The sequence below is a fragment of the Geospiza fortis genome, unplaced genomic scaffold (genome assembly GCF_000277835.1).
Source record: "Geospiza fortis unplaced genomic scaffold, GeoFor_1.0 scaffold4, whole genome shotgun sequence".
Lineage (NCBI taxonomy): Eukaryota > Metazoa > Chordata > Aves > Passeriformes > Thraupidae > Geospiza > Geospiza fortis.
The window spans coordinates 1,305,129-1,311,257 of record NW_005054475.1 but is presented as its reverse complement, the minus strand read 5'-3'; the positions used below and the strand labels follow the sequence as shown (position 1 = coordinate 1,311,257).

General features: G+C 60.1%; 1 protein-coding gene across 1 annotated transcript in view; it reads right to left on the bottom strand.

Annotated features, from left to right (window-relative positions):
• PAX7 (paired box 7) overlaps positions 1-6,129 on the bottom strand; it is a gene marked incomplete at its 5' end in the record, with an annotated part of 151,422 nt that overhangs the window by 7,700 nt on the left and 137,593 nt on the right. The gene's annotated exons all lie outside the window — the stretch shown is intronic.

The window sequence follows — 6,129 nt, the reverse complement described above, 5'->3', positions numbered from 1 at the left end:
ACCCCTCTGCTGCTCCCCCGAAGTTAGGCTCAGCTGCCCCCACACCGAGCTCAGCCGAGCCTCGATCGAGTTTAGCAGAGCCTGGATCGGCTCTCCCGAGCCTCGGGCAGGGATTAAACCCCGAGGTGCGGCCATGCGAATGTTCAGCCCTAAAAACCTCCCCGTGGGGCTCCCCAGCCCAAGGACCGGGGCTGAAGAGGGGAAAGTGCATTTAACACCCAGGAGGGCGGGTTAATCCAGGCCTGGGGTGCTGAGCTGGCCTGGGGGTGCCACACGGACCCCCCCAGGCTCTGCAGAGAGGGGAAATCACAGAAGGGCAGCCCGGGGGCTCTCCCAGCTGCAGAGCTATTTGCGGGCTCTCTCCTAAAGCCCACAAACCGATGTGGTTCAGCCCCAATCCCCTGGGTTCAGGGAGAGCTCCAGGCTGCAGGAGCTGGGGCTGTGCCCTGAGGGACACGCAGGACCCTCACACAGAGCCCCGGGCGCGGCTGGAGTGAATCCGCGATCAGAATCCGCTGCTTAAAACAACAAACGCGCGGAAAACGTGGACACGGGGGCTGTGAGTTATTTCTGGAAGCTCTGCCCGCTCTCCTCGCCCTCGCTGAGCTGTCCAGGCCCGGCAGCGCTGCCCAGCCCAGCCCCGCAGGTGCGCAGGGGATTTCAGGCACCGCTCAGGGCGCTGCGGGGTTTGTGCTGCTCCGCTCCCGCCCGGCCCCAGCTGCTCCTGATTACCCCGAGAAAAGAACCCGAGGCTCCCCAAGGCGGGGAGAGCCACATTAACACTTCCTCTTAGGAAAAAAAAAAGGGGGATGTAAAGCAAGGCTGGCAAATGAAACCCAGATTCACACTCCAAATTCAGGCGGCGGGGCAGATGCTTCCACAAATCCCGCGAAAAAAAAAAAGGAATTGGCTTTAATTGGTGGGAATCAGGAGCGGTGCCTGAGCTCAGCTCTGCCCCTGGGGCCTCTCCAGGCCGGCCTTGGCTCCAGCAGCCCCGGACTGGGAGATCCTGGTCCCTGCTTCCCCTCGGGATCCCTGCAGGGACACTGCCCTGCCCAAGGGATAGCTCAGTGGGGTGAATTTCCCTCTAGGAATCCATCAGGACACCGGGATTCGCTCCCAGCCCTGCAGAGCTCTCGGTCCCTGCTCCCCCTCCAGGATCCCTGCAGGGACACTGCCCTGCCAAGGGACAGCTCAGCCTGAAAGGGAACAGGAAGGGCTGAATTTCCCTCTGGGAATTCACCAGGACACCAGGATTCCCTCCCACCCCTGTGAGTTCCCTGGAACCTCTGCAGGGACACTGCCCTGCCGAGGGACAGCTCAGGGGCTGAATTTCCCCCTGGGAATCCATCAGGACACCAGGATTCGCTCCCAGGCCTGTGGAATTCCAATTCCTGCTCTCCCAGCAGGATCCTTGCAGGGATATTGCCCTGCCGAGGGACAGCTCAGCCCAGCCCGAAGGGGACAGGAAAGGCTGGATTTCCCTCTTGCATTCCACAGGGGAACATCGGGACACCAGGATTCAGTCCCATGGCTGCAGAGTTCCCAATTCCTGCTCCCCTCGGGAACCCTGCAGGTTCCCCTGCTGAGAGACAGCTCAGGGGACCGAATTTCCCTCTGGGAATCCATCAGGACACCGGGACTCGCTCCCAGCCCTGTTCCAATTCCTGTTCTCCCTGTGGGATCCCTGCAGGGACACTGGCCCACCGAGGGACAGCTCAGGGGGATGAATTTCCCCCTGGGAATCCATCAGGACACCGGGATTCACTCCCATCCCTGTGAGTTCCCTGGAACTTCTGCAGGGACACTGCCCCACCGAGGGACAGCTCAGGGGGATGAATTTCCCCCCGGGAATCCATCAGGACACCGGGATTCACTCCCATCCCTGTGAGTTCCCTGGAACTTCTGCAGGGACACTGCCCCACCGAGGGACAGCTCAGGGGGATGAATTTCCCCCCGGGAATCCATCAGGACACCGGGATTCACTCCCATCCCTGTGAGTTCCCTGGAACTTCTGCAGGGACACTGCCCCACCGAGGGACAGCTCAGGGGGATGAATTTCCCTCTGGGAACCCATCACGACACCGGGATTCCCTCCCAGCCCTGCTGGGATGGGGAATGGCTGCCTCTGGGACCAGGGATTCATCCCAGCCGGATGTTCCCAGGGATTTGGGGTGGCCGAGGGGACCCTGGCAGCTCAGCTGAGCCCCCAAACTCTCCAGTCCATCTCCAAGAACGCTGACCAGGGGAAGCCCCTTGGACAGGCTGAAGGGAATTTGGGGCTGGGATTCCTCTTCCTGGATGGGCTGAGGGGGATTTGGGGCTGAGAATCTTCTTCCCAGACAGGCTGAGGGGGATCTGGGGTGGAGAAGCCCCTTCCTGGACAGACTGAGAAGAATTTGGGGCCGGGAAGCCCCTGCCCTTCCTGGACACGCTGAGGGGGATTTGGGGTGAGAATTCCCTTCCAGCCAGGCTGAGGGGGATTTGGGGTGAGAATTCCCGTCCTGGATGGGCTGAGAAGAATTTGGGGCCAAGAATTCCCTTCCAGGACAGGCTGAGAGGGATTTGGGGCTGAGAATTCCCTTCCTGGATGGGCTGAGGGGGATTTGGGGCTGAGAATTCCCTTCCTGGACATGCTGAGGGGGATTTGGGGCTGAGAATTCCTCTTCCAGGACAGGCTGAGGGGGATTTGGAGCTGAGAATTCCCTTCCAGGACAGGCTGAGGGGGATTTGGGGCTGAGAATTCCCTTCCCGGACAGGCTGAGGGGGATTTGGGGCTGAGCTCCCTGAGCTCTGCACAGGTTCAGCCGAGGGCAGAGCTGACTTTCCCAGCCCAGGACACAAAGGGCTTTGGAATATTGAGAGGTTCCCATTCCCTTTTCCACCCAGCACAGCAAACCCTGCAGAGCCTCCCGGGCCCGCGTCCCCAGCCTTCTCCTCCCAGCTGCAGAAACTCATTTTCCAGGCCACTTTTGAACTCTGGATCCCCTCCTCAAGAATGCAAAGTCCTTCTCCCTTCCCTCCCTGACCTTGCTGCCTTCTAATTTATGACTTCTTGGTGCATTATCGTCCCTGACTAAAAATCAATGCCCGCTCCACATCTGCCGGGCTTTATCTGCAGCGGGATCTGCTCGCTGTCCGTCAGCGGGACTGACAGCAGGACTCCCATCCTCATCCTCTCCCTTCCCCTGGCCCAAATCCATCCTTGGGCTCGCATTTAGGGCTGAGTCTTGCCTGAGGCCTCATCCCTGTCTTTCCTGGGGTAGGGATGAGTGGGGAGAGCTCCTGGCGTGTGGGGTTGGCGCACAAAGACCCTCCTGGATGAAAGCAGCAGCTCCCCCCTCACCTCCTGCCGCTGCTCCCTCCCTCCCCACCCTCCTCAGCAGCTCCCCCCGGGACGTTTCGTCGCTCTCTCCCCTGCTATAAAAGGAGGGGAGTTAAAAAAATGTAATTAATTCCCTCCATCTCTGAGCTGGCCCTCGGGGCCTGTGGCCGCGGAAGCCGCAGCGGGGGAAATGTGCACCCTTTATGATAAAGGAGCGGCTCTGGGGAGGGAAGCGCAATTAGGGCTTTCCAGCTGGGCAATCGGGAGCTGCTTTTGGGGCGCAGGGGGCCGCGGGGGACCCGAGTGATGGGGACAGATAACACAGGGACAAGGGCAGGGCAGCAGCCGGGTCTGCTGCCAGCCTGGCCCTGGCAGAGCCGGGGATGCTCCGTGGTGGCTGCTGAGAGCCACGGGACAGCCCCAGAGTGACCACGGCTCCTGCTCTGTGGGACAGCCCCAGAGTGACCACGGCTCCTTCACCCTGGGACAGCCCCGGAGTGACCACAGCTCCTGCCCTAAAACATCCCCAGAGTGACCACAGCTCCTTCCCTGTGGGACATCTCCAGAATGACCACAGCTCCTGCCCTAAAACAGCCCCAGAGTGACCACGGCTCCTTCACTGTGGGACAACCCCAGAGTGACAACAGCTCCTTCCCTATGGAATATCCTGGAGTGACCACAGCCCCTGCCCTGTGGGACATCCCCAGAGTGACCACAGCTCCTTCCCTGTGGGACATCCCCAGAGTGACCACAGCTCCTGCCTTGTCCCGGAAGCTCCCCAGGATCCCCAGGTGATCCCTGTCAGCTCCTGGACACATCCAGGGACACATCCAGGGACACATCCAGGGACACATCCAGGGACATCCAGGGACACATCCATGGACACACCTAGGGACATCCATAGACATATCCAGGGACACATCTGGGAACACACCTAGGGACATCCAGGGACACACCAGGGACACATCTAGGGACACATCTGGGGACACACCAGGGACACGCCAGGGGCACACCCAGGGAAACATGTGGGGACACACCAGGGACACCCCGGAAGGGCTCCTGGCACTGTGATTCCTGGGGCTGTGGTGCTGCTCTCCCAGGAACGGGGACAAATGGGGACAATCCTCCCTGGCTGGCAATGAATGGGATCCGTTGCACTTTTTGGGGCCACACCAGGCAAGGAGCCCCTGGAAATTCCCTGCAGGGGAGGCTGAAATCTCTCCTGGGCTGTTCCCACCTCCCTTCCCCAGGCACAGCAAACCCTCCTGCCGGGAAACCGGCTGGATCCCTGGGATTTAGGGAGGACAAAGCTCTCCCAGCTCCTCCTGGGGGAGCTCCTGAGGTCCCCTCCACCCCCGGCTGCTCCAGCCCCTCTCCAGGTCGTGCCCTGCCCTCCCAGGCAGTTTTGGGGGGACCCAGCTCCATCCTGCCCATCTTTCCCTCTCACCCTGCTCGTGGCAGAAGGAAAAACCCTTCCCCACATTAAAGCTTTTTGATCTCGGTGGATTCATTTCCACTTGGCGGGAAGAGGAAGAGTCGATTATTCCACACATACATTAAATGGGAACAAAATGAAGAGGTGACTGTAGGACGGCTGAAAGCCGAAGAAAGAGTTAGGAGGAGATAAATACACTTTCCCCAAAGATCTCCACTTGAAAGGAGGATAAATATATGCAAATATGCCCCTAGGTAGGACTAAAATGACTTGTGTAGCAATCGCTAACACTGCACTCACAAAACCAAGCAATTAATTTCGAATATTTTCTAAATCACCGCAGCCAGCTGAGCTGGATCCCAGCATTCCAAACCCAGCACCCCCTAAATTTGCTTTGCAGATCCAGAGGGTGCTTCACCCTTCCTGCACCGGGAAAATCCCTGATCCTGTCACTGCAGCCCCGTGCGTGCAGCGGCACCGCCAGGCAGGGTTTGGAGCAAAGTGGAGCCCTTAGGTGGGGTTTGGGTGCTCCTGAGGTGCTCTGGGGTTTGGGTGCTCTTGAGGACCCTGCAGGTGTTTCCCAAGCCCAACGATTCCCTTCGGGGTGACCTTGCTGATGTTGAGCTCAGCCCTGCCTCTCTGGGGTGTGATCGAAGCCTCCACTTGGATTTTGGGGGATTCAAGGTTGGCAAACCCAGGGCTGATCCCTAGCCTTGTCCCCCTGGGTGTTCATCTCCCTTCCAGGAGCAAGGGGAGCAGTGGAGGAGCCCCCACAGCTCCTCCTAATTCAGGCCAGCTCCAGAGCTGCTGCTGCAAAATCCCAGTTTCCTACCCCAAATCTCATCTGGAAAACAAGCAGAGAGCTGGGAACAGAACACGACGTGCCTGAATCCCGCATTTCCTGCACCCCCAGGACACCAGAGTGGCCCCAAACAGCAACCAAGCAAGCCCGGCCCCACAGCGGCGCTTCCCGCGGCTCCGGAGCCCCGAGGGACGCTCGGGCACCGCGGGGACGGGCTGGGGACACGGCAGGTGACATGGAGATGAGCGCCCTACAATGGCCCTGCTCACTGGATGGATGGGAAGCCGCCCCACACCGACGATGGTGAGGTGCCGGGGGTGGGATGGAGCCGGGGATGCGATGGAGCTGCGGGGGCTGCGAGGCACGAGGAGGAGGAGGAGGAGGAGGTGGGAGGTTGTTACCTGATTGTTCAGGGCTATGGTGAGGTTCCAGCGGGAGCACTGCATCTTGTTTTGGGCACCCTGCTTCTGTAGGGATGTACAAATCACAGACAAGGTCTGAGAAAGGCGCTGAGCTGCGCGCAAAGGGCTCGGCCCGAGGGGAGCGGGGCGGCTGCTCCGGGAGAGA